The sequence below is a fragment of the Mustela erminea genome, chromosome 15 (assembly GCF_009829155.1).
Source record: "Mustela erminea isolate mMusErm1 chromosome 15, mMusErm1.Pri, whole genome shotgun sequence".
In the NCBI taxonomy this organism is placed as follows: Eukaryota; Metazoa; Chordata; class Mammalia; order Carnivora; family Mustelidae; genus Mustela; species Mustela erminea.
Window position 1 is genome coordinate 31,166,584 of NC_045628.1, and position 21,904 is coordinate 31,188,487.

The following is a 21,904-nucleotide window of genomic DNA, read 5'->3' on the forward strand; positions in this document are numbered from 1 at the left end:
ACAAATAAAATCATTGCTATGTCACAGTTCATATAACTATTAATTTATAACATTTACTTATTTTTTTTCTATGGAGAAAAGCAGCAGCAAATATTGTGGCTATAGAGGAGAACACAGTTATGATTTTAAATGTCATTTCATCATTCATTTGGATTTGAGGCATGGAGTCCCTCTAGAAGCACACCTAGAATTTCTGTGCTGTGGCTTGAGGTTAGGCATCTTTCTCAGTCCAGTCTCTGCTAGGTCCTCACTGGTGTTGTCTGTTTCCAAATAGTCAATTGCTACAGTCAGTTTTATCATATCTGTCAAGTCCCTCATACTGTGCTTGGATTCCATCATTAGCTTGAAACATACAGCACACAAGAAAACCACAAACTTATCAAAATAGGAAAAGAAAATTCTAGCACTCTACTGAGCTTTACAATCTCTTTGCCATTTCTCATCTTGTTCCCACGGTTTAAAATAAAACAAAACAAAATTTTCTTCATTGATTTAGATCACTAGTGAAATATCCTTTTATTATTAGGAAGTTTCATTCCAAAGCATTTTAATAACAGACTGCAGACTTCCGCCTTAAATCCGGAGTAACACAGACCAGATAACCAAGATACAGACAAAAAGAATGATGCAATGGTTTTTAAGACACTCAATATAACTGACAAGGAAAGATAAGAATTCCTTAGAGATGGGAAACAATTTTAGTGAGCCCTACATTTCTATCAGCTTATTGCCTGGGGAGAGTTTCCGGGCCATGGCATAAGGAGAGCAAATTCAAGCAGAGTCCAGTGGACACAGTGAATTGGAGAGATAGAGGTGGGTGGGAGTCCAAGGAGACCAAGGCAGATAGTTTGTAGGGAAGAGCATTACACAAGAGAAGACTACATGGAGAAATTTCTGGAGTTTACAGAGGGCAAGACCTGGGAGACAAACAGAAAAAGCATGTCCCCTGAGGGACAGATTCTAAATACATAGTCTGAATATTCAGGCGCCTATGTATGTTACATTATAATAAGTTGGTGGGTGAAAACATTATGAAAAACCTCTAAGATGCTTTGTGGAGCAAAAGGGGTGATATATGCTGCAAACTCCAGAGTCAGGGAAAGGCAAGATTGTACTGGGGGGTGGCAATATGAGAATCAGTAATAGAGAAGTAAAGAAGAATTGTCATATTCTGAGAAGGAGGAGGCCACTAGTAGATGAAGTCAGAATAAAATAAGGAATGGAAAAATGGAAGTTGACAAGAAAGGATATGGGGAGTGAAGGTCTAGAAGCCAAGCTTAAGAATAAGGGAGTGTTAATCATTTATGACACCTAAAAATTTGAATCAGAATCTAATCAAGAGTCTGCATCTAAACAGTGGTTAACAGGAACACTGGATTGATAGGCAAGCAAGTTAAATGGCACTATTAGCCCTATGACTTAGAATAAAAAAAAAAAAATGTCTCTAATAAACCAATGACAAGAAGTCAAAATGAAGGAGAACAGTTAGAGAATAAAAGATCCTTAAGGGTTACAAAAACTAAATGCAATGTATAGATTTTATTTTAATCTCAGTTCAAACAAATCATCTGAATGAATACTGGTTGAGACACATTAGGAAAATTTGAATAATAGAAAGGAATTTTTAAAAATTACTAGATCAGATCAAGGAATGGTGAGTATAGTAAAAATATTCTTAAAAGTTAGGAGAAGGAAAGGAAACGTGGATTGGGGTAAATCGGAGTGGGAGACAAAGCAAGAGAGATTATGGACTCTGAGAAACAAACTGGGGGTTTTGGAAGGGAGGGGGTTGGGGAAATGGGTTAGCCTGGCGGTGGGTATTAAGGAGGGCACGTATTGCATGGAGTACTGGGTGTGATGCATAAACAATGAGTCTTGGAACACTGAAAAAAACTTATTGTGCATACTAACAGTAATTATGAGTGAAATGTGATGATGCCTGAGAATTTCTTTAAAACGGCCAAAATAAAAAGAGACAAGGAAATACACAAAAACAATTGGGAAAATTTTGAAAGTTGTTGAAGCTGGGTTAAAGGTATCTGGGGATTCATTATATATTCTAACTGATTTTGTGTGTGTTTGAATTTTTCTATAATAAAGATTAAAAAGAAAATGACATTTCTATTCAGTCAATGCTTATTAACTGCTTACTTGAGCCAGACCCCAAAAGAACATAAAGATAAATGTCAGAAGATTTGGTTTTGAGTGCTTATGAATTTAGACAAATCCTTTAACACCTTAGACTTGATTTCCTCAGTCTAATGTTGAAATCTTGATAGCTACCTACCTCAAGTGATGTAGAGAACTGACGTAATGACAGCATAAAAATGTGGGCTACAAACTAAGAAAGTATTCTTAAATATTATTAATCATTATTTGTTTGGCAATAATTATTAAATGCTTTCTTTGTACTAGGCACTTTCAGATATATGGTTCAATTTTAGTCTCACAAGTATCCTATGAAGGTGGTGCTTGATACATGGGATCAACAGTTGGAAGAGTTATACTTCAGATGGTTACAATAGAATTCCTAGGGCCAAATGTCCCGTGAGCAGCGTTGCAGACTGGACAATAGAATTCCTAGGGCCAAATGTCCGGTGAGCAGCGTTGCAGACTGGACAATCCTGGCTGGCTTCTGCACCCAGGCCTCTTCCATCCACTCTGGCACATTTCCTAGTTAGGTCAGTTTTAGGATGAAAGGGCAAGTATAGAAAATCCAGTTTTAGGATGAAAGGGCAAGTATAGAAAATCCATCTCACGCACTCTTGAGTCTCTTGATGAACAACTTACAACCACAGATTTTCAGAAGTCACCAGAAGTAGGAAAACCACTAAATTATCTCTAATATCTCTAATATCACTAAATTATCTCTAATATCTCTAATATCACTAAATTATCTCTAATCTCTAATATCTAATAATATGTGAAACGGCTTCAAAAAACCCTGACATCCAAAATACTGGCTGGAGAGAAAGTGAATACATGCAGGGTAGAAATAATATCTTAGATGAGACAGTACTTTGGTTTCACAGTAGCAGAGGAAAGAGTGAAATTAATAGCCTCACCCTCTTTAGGGTGGACTTGGTTTCCAAGGAAGAGACTGAGTACTCAGGGAACGAGAAGGCAGCTGGGAATTTCTTAAAGACTTAACACTGCTAATATGAATGATACTCTTAATGGCACCCTCACTATGACATAGACCCTGGGGAAAATACAACTTTAGAAGCTATGGTTACCTTAAAATGCCTTTCTCGACTAACATTTACTCAAGTTGTTATTAATTTCCAGTGTAACAAGTTAATGCAAACAGTGCTGGAAGTTGCATCCAAGTTCTACTAAAAACCGGGTCATGTGTGAATACAGCTAGTAATAAGAAGCTGACTGCAGAAAACAAAGCCAGCATCAGCAACATTTCTGACAGCAAAGAATAACTATATGACATCAAGCTCAATTTAAGCCTTCACTCCCACATGGGTAGTTCTGCATCACAAATGATCAAAGCCATTAACTTGAAGGAGAATCTAATAATGATAGGACTCTGGTGTAAGGGCTTATATATATTTTTTATTAAATCACTTTTATTACTTAAGTCTTGAATAAAATAGAGTTTTAGTAAATTTTAACAGCTTCATTGGGTGGAATTTGGAGGTAAGTATTGAGGGACTCAGAATTTTTGTAAGTCTCCGAGTTATGTACTGGAGCCTATCCTGCTACTTGCACAGCTTCAGGGACAAGGCACATGTTGACTGTACATCTGGTCAACCCCATTATTTCCTATCATGGATTTGTGGAATGGATACTTTACTGTCTTGGCCCAGTAGCACCTATTTATTCCTTATGACTAAAATTTCTTTCTTCTTCTTCTTCTTCCCTTTTTTTTTTTTTTTTTTTTGAAAAGAAAGTTTTAAAGATCCTGGAAATGCCACTGCTCTGCCTGTGGAAAAAGCTATGGGGATTATATATGGGGATTAGAAACTACAAGCAGGATGAATGGAGGATATGAGATTAGTTTTGTGATTTGCATGTTTGTACACATGTGAGGGTATCACACTGCTTGGCAGGAGGAGGGGACTGTTGTAAAATCTTAGGATTGAACCCAGGTTTCAAGCTAAGTACTAAGTATTCTCTAATACCACATGGGATGTCCGTTAGAATCCACCTTGCTGTCTTGCTTGATATACAGATAATTTTTCCTTTCATATTTTGGCACCATTATGTAGTTGATTGTGTTAGACACTAATTCAGTAAAGCAGAGGCTACTGTGAGGAAACAATTATAATAAGAACAGTGGACTGAAAATAGGGAAGTTTTCTGACTTTGAGTCACTTAAATGAGCTTAGGCTTAGGTTCTTCATGTATCTAATGGGAAGATTAGGCTATAAATCTTTGTAGAGGGGCTCCCGTGTTGCATGGGGTTCACTGACTAGTAAGAACGCTTCCATCTATATATTGCTGTGGTTTAACACATTGAAAGCTGTATTAACTTTTGGCCATTACTACATACTCTATTTGCATCACACCAACACAAATAATAAGTCAACAAAGCAATTTCATGAAAAAAAGCTAGCCAACTCAAATAACTGACAAAATGTCTATCAAAAATTTCTTCCCTTCCCTTTTTGAATTTTATGCATGCTAAGCATCGTCATTTTGCAATTTAATTTAGAAAGCCTGATTTAGAATCATTCACTAAATAATTAAATTCATTCCCTGACCATTTTTCTTAGATAAATTTTGTTATACAAAAATATGTTTTTTAAATCACCACACAGTTTCTTTCTTTCTTTCTTTTAATTTTTATGTTATGTTAATCACCATACAGTGCCTCATTAGTTTTTGAGGTAGTGTTCCATGACTCATTGTTTGCATATAACAACCAGTGCTCCATGCAATAGGTGCCCTCCTTAATACTCATCACCAGGCTCACCCATCCCCCACCCCAAAACTCTCTGTTTGATTCCCAAAGTTCATAGTCTCTCATGGTTTGCCTCCTCCTCTAATTTCTCCCCCTTAATTTTCCCCTTCCTTCTCCTAATGACCTCCATGCTATTCTTTAAGTTCCACAGATAAGTGAAACCATATGATAATTGTCTTTCTCTGTTTGACTTATTTCACTTGCACAATCTCCTCTACCAATATTAATAAACACAGGGTAGACAGAACACAGGTGGAAGCAATAATGGTTTGCTATAAGCATAAAGTACAAAGTATATTTTTCCCTCTCAGGTGGCCTGGTTGTGTTTAAACACTTACAATGAAGTGCTTTGCAACAACATGGATGGAACTAAAAAGTATTGGGCTACCCAAAATAAGTCAGTCAGAGAAAGACAAATACCATATGATTTTACTCTTATGGGGAATTTAAGAAATGAAATGATGATAATAGGGGAAGGGAAGGAAAAATAAAATGAAAACAGAGAGGGAGGCAAACCATAACAGACTCTTAACTTTAGGAAACAGTCAGGGTTGCTGGAGGAGGTCGGGGTGGGAAGATGGGGTAACTGGGTGATGGGCATTAAGGAGGGCATGTGATGTCATGAGCCCTGGGTGTTGAATGCAACTGACGAATCCCTAAAGTCTACCCCTGAAACTAAAAATTCACTGTATGTTAACAAAATTGAATTTAAATAAAAAATTTGAAAAAACAAAGTGAAGTGCGGCATTTACATAATTCAGACACAGGAAACAGGATAGGAAGAGAGAGAGGTTAAAAGCCTGGAGAGTGAATCTTCTATCACTGACAAGCTTTGACTTTGTTCAAGGTGTGAAATATTCTGAGCCTTGATTTCCTCATCCATAATATGGGTGTAATAATCCCATTGTAATGCAATGCAATGAGATTTCAATTAGTTAATCCACATAAAGGACCTGGTGTATTCCCTGGCCTACAGTAAATGTTCAGTGTATTATTAGTTAAGAAAATACAGGCTTGTAAAACTTAAGTTTCTAAACTTTTATGACTTTTGAAATGAAGTCATTCTATTAATATTATTTAAATATGTTCTCTGAGGTCTCACTTAATATTGATCATTGCAAGCTAACTTGACTATATATTTTCCCCTATATGTTAGCATTCACTTTTACATGTTGATAAATGTAAAGAAAGCATCTGTGAGATGAAACTGAAAATATTTATTTTTATGTGATTAATTCAAAAAGTGTCATGCTCCAAATATATAGGTTTCTCAGTTTTAAGTGGTTGAAGTTTTTTCATCCTTTAAATTCTTCACACACATACACAGTCACGTGCATCAAGTTAAAGTGAGATAAATCATTCTGGCACATAATTAGTTACATCTGAGCAAAGTATAAAGCATTGATATTTTTTTTCCTTAATCTGTGCACCCAATCTTTTCCCTCTCCCAATTGTTTATATAACACTACTAAACTTCTAGAATTGAATCTTAGACAAACAAATTTGCACATGGTACAATATTTCAAGAGAGATGTATTGCAGAGCCCTGTGAGTTGCATTGGTTTCTATCAAGCAACACTATTTTAAACACAGATTCTTGCACAGCTGCTTTCTGTCTGTCCAGGGACTAGCTACAGTTCCAGCCAAGCAGGAAGCCATAGTAGGCTCCAGACATTGTACTTCTCCATGATATTTTTGCCAGCAGGAACTCAAACAAAGCCATGGGTGACAGATAGAACAAACCTTTGGGAGACATGGAAAAAATACAACTTTCTCCAGATCTTAACCAGATGTTTCATAGCCATTTATTTATACCTTCTTCCCTCTTTAGCAAAAACAGTTTAAATTTCATTATATACAACAGATTATATTATTACAACAGATTCATTATATACAACAGATTTGTTATATACAACAAAGTCTTGTCATGTGAATGAACCCTTGAACATTTTACTTAAGAGCCAAGAGGTTAGGCAATTGTTTGAATTTCATAAGGAAAAACATATGTGCTTTCACAGTCTTACACTAATGGTATTCAGCCTATAGAGAAGAGTTGGGAACACTGACTTTCTCTGGAGGGCCTACTCTTCGTTCACCAAACTAAAGGGCTCAATCTGAGCGGTTTGAACAGACAGGTCAAAGTCATTCATTTTTCCTGCTTAAAAAGATACTAGTAAATTTATAAAAAATTCAATAGATGAGTGTTCTTATTTATTTGATAAATTCTATTTTGGAAACATTAGGATGTGAAGCCAAAAGCCAAAAAGAGTAATTATAAATAGCAGACAACAAATTTTTCATAAACCAATTTTATCTCATGTATAAATTAGTTAAATCAATTTATTCAACTAACATTTAAAAAATTGTTCTAGAAATTGGAATGGATGAGAACAAATCCTATGTTGTATCTCACAATTACCCCATGAAACATATTGTCACCGTAATGTTAACCTCAACCAGTAGTTCCCAGGTATATTTGGTTGTACCTTGAGAGGTTATGTAGGAACTCAAGTTCTTTGGAGGCACCTCAACTTTATGAAATCAGAATATCCAGGGGCAGGATATGAGAATTTGTTATTTTGAAAAATCCTTAAATAGTTTTGATTCTATTCCCAACAACAGTCAGGAGTTGCTATAAACTATAAGCATACACTAGCTACAGCCCATAGATTCCCCATTTGGGAATTACTGATCCACACAGGAGACTTGCCAAATACATGGTTAATTGCATCAAGGCAAACTGTTACTTGATACTTCACTTACCACATACCTATCAGGTGACCAAGGCAGTGTGAACATTTCCCTCAGCCTACCTGAACTTCAGACAAGGCTTCTTCTTGCCTTTACATCCTGACCTCCCTTTCCTTAGAGCATGTGTGTTAGAAAACCTGTAATTGTAAATTATTTTTCTATTTGAGATGTAAATCTTTTAAAAAGCCTTTCACCAGGTTTATAATCCTGAACTATCTTTTTCAAGGACATGGGAATCATCCCTTTGAAATTAACCATCCAGGAACATAGTGTCCCCTATTCCCATTCTCTGTAGGAGGGTAAGACCCTAATTTCTGAGGCTTCCTTGCTCCAAGTTGTAAAACTAACTCCTGTTCTGAAGATATTAGGAAGCTTCGGTTTCTGGGCAAGGACTATTACTAAACATAGGTTATCCTACGATCCCTCTACCACAGTTCTTAAAAACTCTCCAAATCTTTGTTTCTCTGGTGTCAAGATCAGAAAGTTCTGTTCTCTCTCTTCTATTGCAATAGCCTTGAATAAAATCTTCCTAAACTGTTTTAACATTGTCTAGTGCAATTTTTGCTTTGATACAAGGTACTGGGCACTTGAGAGAAACACTCCCTCATGTGGTATTCTATTATATTTCAATCTATTTTCAAACGAGAATCCATATCAGGATAGATATCCTGTTAGTCTTGATGTTTCTTTCTTAGAGGGCAGTAAATCAAATGTGTGATCCATCCAAAGAGAAATGAGTATGCTAACCACCTATTACAGCAATATACACTAGTTCCAGGTTACAGTAATATACACTAGCTATGGGCTGTAGTAATACACACTAGCTATACGGTACAGTAATACATATTAAATATATATACAGTAATAGGCAGTAGCTATGTAGTAGGGTTCAGCTCCATGGGTGGTATCAAACATGCAGTTACTAAGTAACTGGATGGAAGTGGCAAAGAAACTACAGGAGTATGAAAATGGCAGTGGTAGCTGCAGAAGCATGAGATCTTGTCTGCTTCTCTGCTCATAGGAGGGGAAAATAAGGTAGGGAATGAAACAAAGCTCTTAGGCTTTGTTAAACAGATATTCATATACATATTTCCAAAAAAATTGGTGAGCTCTTTGTCAGTTTGAAATCATTGGGGGAAGTTACTGTGGGGACACAAGTTATTTTTCTTTTCAGCCTCCCTTTCCTCTTCAGGCCCAGAAAACCACAATAGTAGTCTATTCAAGTGGGAAAGAACAGAATACCATTCATTGATCTTTTTTGGTGCCGAGATGACTGGATATCCCAGAAACTAGCTCACAGAGGCAAACACATGCTAATGACTGTAAAAGAAGGCAATGTCTGAGGAAGAGGGGACAAATATTCAGGGCTAAGGGACACTTCAGGGTGTTCTCATTAAATCACAGTTCAGGATGACATGTGGTGCAATATTCCTTCTATAGAGACATATTTTCTTTCTGTATTAGTTTGCTGGGGCTTCTGTAACAAATACCACAAACTGGGTGGCTTAAATAACAGAAATTTATTGTTACATAGATGTGGATGCTACAAATCCAATATCAAGATCAAGATGTCACTTGCCTTGGGAGACATATCTAGAAAAAATACTGCTACGGCCAATGTCAGAGAAATTACTGTGTGTGTTTTCTTCTAGGATTTTTGCAAACAAAAAGCAGAATCAGACCCAAAAATACAGAGAACAAAATGATGGTTCCCTGAGGGGAGGGGTTGGGGAAGTGGGCAAAATGGGTGTAGAGGAAATAGGGGATACAGGCTTCCAGTTATGGAATGAATAAGTCATAGGGAAAAAAGTAACAACATGGGGAATATAGTCAATGGTATTGTAAGGATAGATACTGTGATTGTGTCATATGGTGACAGATGGTAGCTACACTTGTGGTGAGCATAGCCGAAGGGACAAACTTATAGCACCATGCTGTACATCTGAAACCAATGCAACATTTTGTGTGAACTATACTGAAATAAAAATTTTAAAAAATTAAAATCAAGAAAATATCAGCAAAGTTGGGTCCTTCTGAGGAATTTGGTCCACACTTTCTTAGCTTATGGTGTTTTACCAGCTATTTTAAATATTTCTTGGCTTCATAACTATCAGATAAAAAATAAAGTTCTGGTTTTGTTTTTGTTTCATTAGGTTGGGTTTTTGGTTGTTGGACTACTAATGTAGCCTCTTTCTATTTATAGTCTGCATGATCCAGGAACTTATTAAGCATGGCTGACCCCATCTTGGTTCTACTGGATCAGATTCTGCATTTGAACAAGATCTCCAGTTGATTCACATGCATGGTCAAGTTTGAGAGTGCTGTGTGGTAGCCGTTCATGTTTTTGTGTCCAGCTGGGCTTCTAGACGTGTTTGGACAAAGCTTTACTCTCTCTTACAGCAATTTCTTTCCAAGTCTTTTCTCTCACAAGTTTTCTCTCCTTATTCCCATTTCTCTTCTGGTATGTGGAACCTATCTTATGTTTATTTTAGAAGTTTGCTTTGTGCTTCATCATTTCTCTTTTGCAATTTATTATATCTGCTCATTTTTATTTGAAGTCATCACCTTAAATCACTTTTAGGAAGTATGTAGATTATAGTCTATTTTTTCTGCATCAGTTATCTAATAATAAAGTGCCTTCCCTTTAAGGCCTCTGTGAGCACTGCTAAAATCAACACTGTCCCTGGGCCATGAGCTCTTTGCCATGGCACAAAATTGGAGTGGGAACTTGGACCCTGTCTCCCTGATTTTTGGAAACATTTTTTTTTTTTTGACGGTGGAGTGAAGAACTGATCTTGAAAATGGTACACTCTCTCATAGCCTAGTCATCAAGTATATGAGTAGATGGTTAATATTGTGTCTACTTGGAGTTTTGGTCTGGCAAGAAGAAAAGTAAGCAGAGCTGTTACATTCATGAAAAAAGTGAGAAAGCCTAGTTGGTAGTGGAATCCTATGGTTGGAAGAGATGGCTCTTGGAGTCAAAGAGATTTTGGCTTGAAAGAGGATGACACCATTCACTGAGGTGAGATATGTCACTCATCTCAGCCTCTCACTTGTTGCCTAAAAAAAAAGGAAGTAATATCTACCACTTAGGAATACTCGTAACAGAAACACTAAATATGTGTATGTGTGATAATAGTGTAAAACCACCTAGAAAGAAATATGTGTGATAATATGTGTAAAACCACTTTTAAAAAGCTAATGCAATGGTCATTTTTGTTACTTAGTGATCTATGAGTTTCAGTGTGCTTTTCTGAAAATCAGGTAAACCTCGTATGTCAGGGCCATTGCACAATATATTTATGTGACAAGCTTCTCTGGAGCTCATCAAACATTATGAAAAATAAAATATGTATAATTGGCCTAGAGTAATCTCATGAGATAAAATAAGCTTTGAGGAACATATAACTTTGGCACAGCATTGACATAGTACAGATTTTATGTGTCAGGGAAAGCCTGATAGTGACTTTGCCAGGGAAAAGTAAAAGTTGGAATTAAAAGTGTGTAAGTGGTGAGAATGTGATGAAAGTTAGGAAATAATAGAAAGCCCAAGGTAGAATTAGAATTTTAAAATACGTATATTTCAACCAGTCTCTGTAATTTACAAATGAAGAAAAGAAGATGCAGAGGGTCGTGGTGGGCAAAAGGAAATAAGGAGGGCTTTAGCACTTGCTCCAATCTCGAACATAACTCCACCACACGGTATTGTGCTGATAAATTTTCCAACCCCCCTTCCCAGCCAGACTCCTGCTCTGATGCCTCTCTCAAGCAGCGTTCCTAGAGATCTCCTGTCAAGGTCAGTCATGCTGTGGCCAAGGTGATCACCCAAGAGCTGTGTCTAGAATTAAGTGTTTTGACTCTCTGTATTTTCTGATTTTCCTTTATGCCATTTTATTTTTAAGAAAACAGTGGTAGGAAAAAGGAGTTATAGATACGTAAAAATTGATGAAAACAGCTACCTAAATAAAAGGGCAAAAAGGATACAAAATTTTCAGTCTTAAGAATTGAGCAACTTTAAAACACGAATTTTAAATTTTTTTTAGGGGTGCCTGGGTGGCTCAGTTGGTTAAGCATCTGACTCTTGCTTTCGATGCAGGTCATGATCTCAGGGTTGTGAAATCAAGCCTGCCTGGGGCTGGGTATGGAGCCTGGTTAGGATTCTCTCCCCCCTCCCCCCTTCTACCATTTGTGCACGTATGAGTGCTCGCTCTCAAAATAAATAAATAAATAATCTTAAAAAACATATGAAGCATAAAATGCATCTTACTCCTTTAAGAACCATCTTTAATCAGATGTAGGATGACTCCTGGCACAAGGCCCTAAATTATAAAAATCTGTAATTGCTCTTCATTGGGCTCCTGGAGTGTCTTAGATTACTGAAGTGCACCTTTAGTATTACTGAGCAAAATCATGAGACCATAAAGTGGATGGCAAAAAAGCTGAAAGCTCATCTTAAAAGGTGACTTTTATTTTTATTTATTTATTTATTTTACTTTCATATTTGAACCTCTATTTCCCTAACTAGCATAAAATTGTACCCATGCATTCTCTTTGATGGACTAGCTCTCTAGTCTGTCTAGTCGCCCTTGGGGAGAAAACTCAGATATCTGTTTTAATCATTACCACAGTTAAATTTGTTGTTAGAGGCAGAAACATCTGGTTCTGAGCCCAAACTTTGTTTCAGTGAATGAATCCAGAGTAAGTAAACCATATTTTTTCACGTGGCCTATAGTAGTAAACCATGGTGGCTAGAATGAACAACCAAAAGAATCTCAGAGGGATAAAAAAAATCGAGGAGGCATCACAATGTCCCCTGTCTACCTGCCAACAGCCTAACTTTCTGAAGGACAGTTCTTGTTAAAAATAAGAAAATCAGTAAGCATATAATCCAAGAAGGATTTTTTTTTTTTTTTTTTTACTTCCAATGACAGAATGTAGATCTACCACCAGCTTAAACAGATAAGGGCTCTTCTTCCCTCAGAATAAGCTGTGGCAGCCTCGGTGTGGTGAAGCTGTTCAAGGATGACAGGCTCCTCTGTTCTTCCTGCTCTACTAGCCTCACTGGGTGGTTTTCATCCTAATGCTTGTGGTGTGTTTGCTGTCCCTCCAGGCGCTGTGCCTGCCTGCCAGCAGGAATGAAGGAGGAAAGAAAGCCAGGGAGTATGTCGCTAGAGTTGCCTGCTCCATTTAAAAAGTTTCCCAAACTTCTTACGCAGTGACTGCTACCTCCATCCCACTGACTAAAATGGTCTCACACGGCCAGGCCTAGCTGGAAGTGTGAATGAGCAAGTATTTGGGGTTACCAGACCTCATTGTAGAGAAAGGAAAAAGAGAATAAAATCATTCGTGTAGTCTCTGGTAGCAAGTAATCACATCTTAATGAAGTGGTGAAGCCGAAATTGCAAGTAATTTATTTTCTAAATTTTTCAACTCTACTTCATGGTCTTTCTTCCCAAATTCTCCTATGGCCCACTTGAATCCATGTGCTCTTGAGTGCTTCATTATGTTGACATACAAATTCAGAACAGTGTTGATATGAAAGATTAATAATTTAGTAAAAGGGATAATGTGTGTGTGTGTGTGTCTGTCTGTGTGTGTGTGGTGTAAATTCTGGGAAGACTGCATGGATCACTGACATGCTGAAATTGTTGTTTACCACTCCAGATCCATTTTTCACCCCTCTCAGCTCTGCATTCTGCTTTCAGTAGTTGACCTGCACTGACTGTATCAACATGGGTTCCATGCTCTGGCCTTCTGTTGGGTTCAGCCATGAGGAACTGCCACAGTAGATCAGAGGGTAGGTGGACTGTTAGCCTATTATTTACGTAAAGCTCAGGCACCTTCCATGAAAGAATGTATCAAGAAGACTTGTGCTTCAGTTGAAGGCCACTGTTCTGCTCAAGAAAGCCTGCTCTACACCCAGTAGCAATTAGCGATACATGTATATCGCCAATGGGAACCTTTGAATATTAACTGAATATTTGATTATATTAAAAAAGTATTATTTTTAAATGTGATATGGTATTGTGGATATGTACATATTTAAAAGTATAAAAATATTTTTAGACGTACATCTAGAAACATGGAAATGTAATGTAAAAGAGTAAGATAGATGAGTTACAGATAGATAGCCTTGACCATGAGCTGATATATTTGTTGAAGCCTTGATAGGTACATGTGATTTATCACATATTTTCTCTGATTTTGCTAAGTTGGAAATGTTTTGTAGTTCAAAATAAAATAGTCACTGTCACCTGTCATAGCAAGTGGTTTTGTTTCGGGTGTATGAGCAGTATTATCATTGCCCCCATTTCCTGAGTGCTTACCATGAGTAAATCTCTGCAGTAGGGGTTGGATTCTTTCATCATTTAATCTTTACCACAGAGCCATAGGATAGCCATAGGAAAGAGAGATCTTTTCCATATTTGATGATGAGGAGGTTAGGCTTAGAGAAGTTAGTTCAAGATGATGTAATCTAAATCCTAGTATTTGAACCTAGGAAAGTGTGGCTTTCTCCTAGTCTCACCAGTGGCTGCATGTTTGACCTGTATGCACAGAGAAAAATGGAGATCTATCAATGAGGAGTTTAGTTATTTGCTAAAAAGACACCTAAATTATGACCGGTTAATGTCATAATCTGTAAGGACCCTTTTTCCCTCTATAATGATTAGATTCATAATTGTATTTTCATATCTTTATTTAACAATATTTATTGAATTCCTCTAATGTGCCCAGCACTGCTACAGGACTTCAAGATAAAATAGTATACAAGATAGCAGTTTACTGTACTGTCTACTGGGAGGGAGAAAGATTGTAAAGGAATATATTTACAAGGTAACAGGATTCTGAGGGAAGCCATTAAGGGCTTGAAATAACAAGGTGGATGAACCTATGTTAGATTGTGATAGCAAGTGAAGTTTCTGACCTAGAAGGATGAGAAAGAGCTAAGTTGGTTTGTTTTTTGATGATGGGAGGGCAGAATGATAAGGAATCCCAGGCAGAAGGAATGGACAAATTTTTATAACAAAAACACTGCTTGCAATGTTGAAAAAATATCAGTATCACTGGAGCAGAGTGAGAAAAGAAAAATTGTTAGAAATGAAGTTGGAGACATAGTCAGGAGGCAAATTAATCAGGGTGTCATAAATATACTCAAGAGTTTACATTTAGACCAGTATGATCTTGGCGTTCTGTGAGTCCAGAGTAATGATGCTGTTCACTAGCATTTATCATTAAAGGGGTTATTGATAAATTCTGTGTGACTCCCAACTATGTGGTGGAAAATAACACAAAACAAAACAACCTGATGTATCTCTCTCTGCCTGATCTCTTACTAAGCTTCAATAGCCTCATTGGTTGCCTGACATCCTCTTCGTATTTGTTTAAAATAAGTCCCCATGTTTCCCTAGAACCTACTTATCTTGTGTTCCTTATCTCAATGAAATGACCAACATTTGCCCAAGCATCAAAGGCAAAAATCTACATTATTTATCTATATCGTAGATGTTCTCCTAATAGTCCCTCAATTGCCAAGTTCTATAGACTCTGTATCCACGGCCATCACACAGAACCTGCGGTCTTCTCAGCATCTTTATTTCTATTCTCATAGTTCAGGGGTCCATCATCCCTGAGAAAGATTTTCTGCCAAGATATTTTCCTTCTACTCTCATACCCTGCCCCGTCTACTCTCCAAATCATAGCCAGAGTGACCTTCCAAAGACCAATACCACATCTCCTGTTTAACATTTTTTATTATACATTTTACTCTGAAGAAAGTTCATAATTCTTGGTATTGCACCAAAAGCTCTTATCTTATCTTAGTCTTATCTACTCCCCAGTCTTATATATTTTTAAAGTATTTATTTATTTATTTATTTATTTATTTGAGAGAAAGAGAGAGAGAGAACTGCATGGGGCTAGGCTGAGAGGCAGAGTGAGATGGAGAGGGAAAATCTCAAGCTGATTCCCTGTTGAGTGTGGAACGCAAGGTGGGGATTGATTTCATGACCCTGAGATTATGATTTGAGCTGAAACCAAGAGCTGGATGCTTAACTAACGGAGGCATCAGGGGCCCTCCTTTGTTATCACTTCCCAGACTCTTTGTTTGAGTCAGAGAGAACTGCCTGCAGCACCCCTGACAAGCCAACCGGTTTCACACCTCCATGCTTCTGCTCACTTTGACTAGAATGCCCTGTTTATGACTGATGCATCACTGACAATCATTGAAACAGGACTGACCCCTCTTTGAAGATAAATATCTACCATTATTACTCTGTGAGGCTCCCTTTCCCACCTCAGCACTCTGTATATGGCACCAAATCTGCACCTCTCATAACTCAGCACATTTATTCATTTCCTCTCCATAGTAATTTCCCAGAACTTTATGTTCACCAGTTTTAGATGACAGTAAGTTAGGAGCAGAGCTTTTTCTAGGAGAGTAAAAGTGAGTGCTATAGAAATTTTAAAGGAGAAACAATATTTTATAGATATTTACTATTTCTAATGTATATAGTTATATTAACTTATTTTTAAACATTGTTACATTAACTATATTTTCATTATATTTCCAAAGTGTATTCACTCATATTACACTATTAAGCTGTGACCACAAGGTTAATGTGCTTTATATTCTACTCAGAGAAGACATCTTTCTAATAGACATATAATGCTTTAAGAATTCTCACCTACTGACAGTATGTGTATAGATGATACCAGAACGAGGGCATCATTCATATTTTTATTATTTAGTATCGTCTTTTCATCCTTGTCCAAATCATTTTGTCACTTGAACAAAATTCTCTTTTTTGATAACTCTTTTATATTATTCTTTATTTTTTCCCATTACATTAAAGTAGAACTTGGTATCATGCTGTCACAGCAATAAGATTATGATTCTAGAATTTAAAAAATAACCTCAATGTTCAAAACAGCATGAAATAGGATATAATCATTTTAGTTTGCTTTTGACAGATGTGTAAAGCAATTTCATGCTATATCATTTCTTTTAATCTGCATTATAAGAGAGTGAGCTCTGCCAGTAATTAGTAACCTTTTGTATTTATCTCATAATTTTCTTCTAAATGGTGTAGGTGCACCCATCAAGCACCTCACCTAATTAAGTCTTCCCTTATATAAGCCCTACCACTTCAATACAAAACTATGGTAGATTTTAGCTTATTTTCTATAATGGAATTCATAGTCAACTAGCATATGAAATGATAAACCTGATCTATCTTGTATCAGTTGTGTTGAAGTTATATACACACACAAATAATTTTTCCACCATTCATTTCATTATGCCCTTACATTCCCTTCTTGAGGCACCTGTCTGAGCCCTTCTAGAGATTTCCAGTGTCTCCCTGGAGGAGGAGTGAGAGAGAGAGACAGCGACGTGCACACAGACCACATGATTAGAATGTATCAAAATAGTCCTATTTTATTGAGGCTTTTTGATTAGCTTGTTTTTAAGATTGAATGTTGAATTTTCCTAAATGCCTCAGCAACATATAAAAGAAATTATTTTTCTCCTTTACATTATAGATATAGTGAATTATATTAGTAAATTTCCTCATATTAAAATAACCTTGCATTTATTTCATAAACCACATCTGGTCAGAGTGTCACTTCTTTCATCAATTGAGATCAATTAGTTGGTATTTGTGGCTATATTCTGCATGTTTGTGACTGAGAGTTGTTTATAGTTCTCTTTTAGGGCTATCTTTCTCAGGTTTTAATATCATTTTCATGATCATTTCATTAAATAATAATTAGAAAGCATTCTTCTAGAAGGCAAACCATGAGAGACTCTTAACTCTGGGAAACAGAGTGGCTGAAGGGAGGTGAGGGGTGAATGGGGTAACTGGGTGAGGGGCATTAAGGAAGGCACATGATGTGATAAGCTCTGGGTGTTATATGCAACTGATGAATTACAAACACCATACCTGAAACTAATAATGTACTATAGTTTGGTAAATGAATTTAAATTAAAAAAATTAAAAAGAAAGCTTTCTTCTTTTTATATGTTCCAGAAGAGTTGAAATAACAAGGCCATCATTATGAGGAGATAAAGTGTCATTTTTTTAGATTTTCTGTATCATCAGATACAAGCTGAGAAAGTGTAACTTCCTGGAAAATTATCTATTTCATGTACATTTTCAAATGTATTTGTGCAGAGTTGAACAAAGTGATCTCACAGGAATATTTTAATGTTCTAGCCACATGAGGTTATTTCCCCAATGTCATTTCTTATTTATTATGTCACTCTCTCACCCTTTCCCTAAGAAAGTTTAGTGATTCTTTATTTTATTTTATTTTGTTATATTTCCTCTTACTATCCACTTTTGTTTTATTCAGTGGTTTTAACATCTTTCGCCATGATAACTGATAAACTTCTCCTTGTTGTCCCTATAAATTTTCTTTTTTCTCTTCTTATCTCTTTTTTTATACCTTGCTATAGAGTATAAAAGTATATTTTTATACTTTGCCATGCTATTTGCCTAATTTCTTTAATTCAACAGTTAATTGATTTTCATGTTTTCTGGTGAATTAATGGATGGATTTTTCTATTCTTGTGAACACTTCTTTTAATTGTTTTCAAATCTTTTAATATAGAAAATCTTTACTATACTTATTTTCTACTTATACTTTATTTTTACATTCAATTTTGTGAGGGTTTTTCTTCCTGCTTCATGATCACTGAGTATTAGAATTTAATGATGTTTGTATTGTGGCTGTATAAATAGTCAATTTTTGTAAATATTCAATGGATATTTGAAAAGATTTTTAGTCTTTAGAATATAGAATTAATACATAATTATCAGAAAATATTTATTTTTATTTAGGTCTCTCATCTTCAAACTTTTATAGATAAAGAAATGTGAATTAGATTTTACTATCATTAGTATTTTCCCATTGTATTTCTATAATTGAGACTGACTCCATTTTTATGTTCATTTTATTTGGAAAATACAGTTATATAATTATTTGACTTTTACTATAGACTGTACCCATTATCATTATAAAATTACTTTATTTGTCAATTTACTCTGATATGAAGATCTTCTCATTTTACCTGTGTTTATATTTGCCTGTTTTGTTTGCTTGTTTATTTCTGCTCATCTTTTTATTTTCAACTTTTCTGAACTCCTTTTTTAATTTATTTTTTATTTTTTATAAACATATAATATATTTTTATCCCCAGGGGTACAGGCCTGTGAATCACCAGGTTTACACACTTCACAGCACTCACCAAAGCACATACCCTCCCCAGTATCCATAACCCCACCCCCTTCTCCCAACCCTCCTCCCCCCAGCAACCCTCAGTTTTTTGTGAGATTAAGAGTCACTTATGGTTTGTCTCCTTTTGATTTAGAGGCTGGTAATATGCTGTAAACAGGAAATATTTGGTTTGGCCTTTCTTATTCAAAAAGAGTTTTAGCCCATTTATACTAATCAATATGATATACTTGTTTTGTTTCAGTTAGTCTTCATATATTATGCTAAATTTTGTGTTAATGTTTCTTTTATTTTTCATGTTTTACTACATGATAGGGTTTCCTTTACCTGTTATGTTTCTGTTTATAATTTGGGATCTTCCTATTTTTATTATATTTTAGACTACAATACAACTTTGTGTATTTAAACTTCTATTTCTATAGCCAATATGAATATTGACAAAATAAGATTTTTATTGTGTTCTCCTCTTCTCCCTCCCTCCACTAGTTAATATTATATTTATATTACATTTTTTGTCATTTTCTTGACATTACTCACTTTTTACTTCTATGTATACTTATATCTTTATTCTTGATTAACAATTTGAAATCTTTTCTTTTATTCCCTGGTTTGTTACAAGAAAGACAATACTTACACTATCATCTACATTATTTTTCCCTTTCTTTCCCAATTTTTGTTTTACACAGTTTATGCCATTCTCTCTGTGACCAGAGGGAGGAAAAGAAAATCATAAAGGGTCTACAGCTTATATTGGTGGTAGAAAGCTGTTTCCTAACCCAATTCAAAGCCAGGATTTACGGAAATGCCAGCAGAGAATCAGATGATAGGGAAGACTGACATTTTTGTTGCTAGCTGCCATTTGCTTAGGCAGCTAAGGAAGACGGTGGAATAGAAAAAAGGGTTTATGGGGAAGTAGGCTGCTATCTCTACTAAATGTGACAAGGGAGCAAAATAGCCAGTGTATTCAGGGTACTTGGGAGGAAGCTGGGTTTCCCCAGTATCATACTTCTAAGAGAGCTGCCTTCAGGTTGAGGAGGTTCCCAGCAGCAAGGTGCTGCTAACCATACCATGTTACAGGGAGGCGATGGAAGAAGCTAAACTGAAGTCAGATTTCAGGTTCACGTGTAACGTTATACGTCAGCTAGCATTTGGATTTCTGAGCCACAAATATCTGTAACCACTCAGCAATAGCCAGAAAAGACTCTCACACACCCATTAGGATTACCTCTTCATCCAATAAATAAAATGTAAGTGCTTTTCCCCGTCTTCTCTTATTTCTATCCCCAGGTCTAGATTAGTTAGATTTAGGAGAGAGAGAAAGTGGATGAGTGTCCTTTCTCCTTACCTTCTTCACTTCAGGTTCCTCCATCTCAAGCCTGCTCTACTTTGCGTGGAAGGGAAGAACTTTACTTTGTTTTTTGTTTGTTTTACTATGTTTTTTGATGTCTTATTAGGTACTATTTTTTTTTTAAAGATTTTATTTATTTATTTCACAGAGAGAGATCACCAAGTAGACAGAGAGGCAGGCAGAGAGAGAGAGGGAAGCAGGCTCCCTGCTGAGCAGAGAGCCCCTTGCGGGACTTGATCCCAGGACCCTGAGATCATGACCTGAGCCAAAGGCAGCGGCTTAACCCACTGAGCCACCCAGGCACCCTAGGTACTATTTTATTTTAGTTTATCCTATTTTAAATTTTTTTTGAGTGTAGTTGACATACAGTATTACATGAGTTTTAGGTGGACACATTGCAAGAATGCACAACAGATGAAAAGATAGATTTATCTCTTCAATAAATAGTGCCAAGAAAACGGAAGAGCTACATGCACAAGAATGAAACTGGCCCACTTTCTTGTACCAGACAAAAAAATATACTCAAAATGGACTAAACACCTAAGTGTGAGACTTGAAACCATAAAAATTGGGAAGAGAACCCAGTAATTTTTCTGACACTGACCATAATAGCATTTTTAGATAAGTCTCCTGAAGCAAGGGAGACAAAGCAGAAATAAACTGTTAGAATTAGACCAAAATAAAAAGCTTCTTAAAAAAACAAATAGGGGTGCCTGGGTGGCTCAGTGGGTTAAAGCCTCTGCCTTTGGCTCAGGTCATGATCCCAGGGTCCTGGAATCGAGCCCTGCATTGGGTTCTCTGCTCAGTGGGGAGCCTGTCTTTCTCTCTCTCTCTGACTGCCTCTCTGCCTACTTGTGATCTCTGTCTGTCAAATAAATAAATAAAATATTTTAAAAATTTAAGAAAAAATAAAATCTTCTACACAGAAAGGAAACCATCAACAAAACAAAAATGCAACCTACTGAATGGGAGAAGATATTCACAGATAATACATCTGATAAGGAGGTAATATCCAAGATATATAAATATGTTACACAATACCAAAAAACATAAACAATCTGATTAAAAAATGGGCAGATGGGTGCTTGGGTGACTCAGTCCGTTCGGTGTCCAACTCTTGATCTCAGCTCAGGTTTTGATCTCAGGGTCATGAGTTTAAAGCCCCACATTGAGCTCCATGCTGGGCGTGGAGCCTACTTTAAAAAAAATGGGCAGAGGATTTGAACAGACATTTCTCCAAGAAGACATACAGGTGGTCAATAGACAAGTGAAATGATGTTCAACATGGCTAATCAGCAGCAAAATGCAAATTAAAACCACAATGTGGTATCACCTTATACCTATCAGAATGGCTAAAAACAAAAAGATAAGAAGTGACAAGTGTTGACAAGGAGGAGAGCTTTAATTTGAATGTCTGGTTGAAACAATAATAATAGACTAAAGTGTTAATAACTAAATATGACTGAAAATTTATGGACTCTCCCCAATGTGACCTTAAGGAACTGGAAAGGGAATTTGACATAGCAGAGCTGAAGGCAGTGACTGAAGAAGGTGATTGGAGGCTCAGGTTTGTATCCACAGTCCTGAGACTCTTCAAACCACTGATTATTGGTATTTGCATGGGTCTTGTGCTGGCTTCTTTGTGTTGATGACAT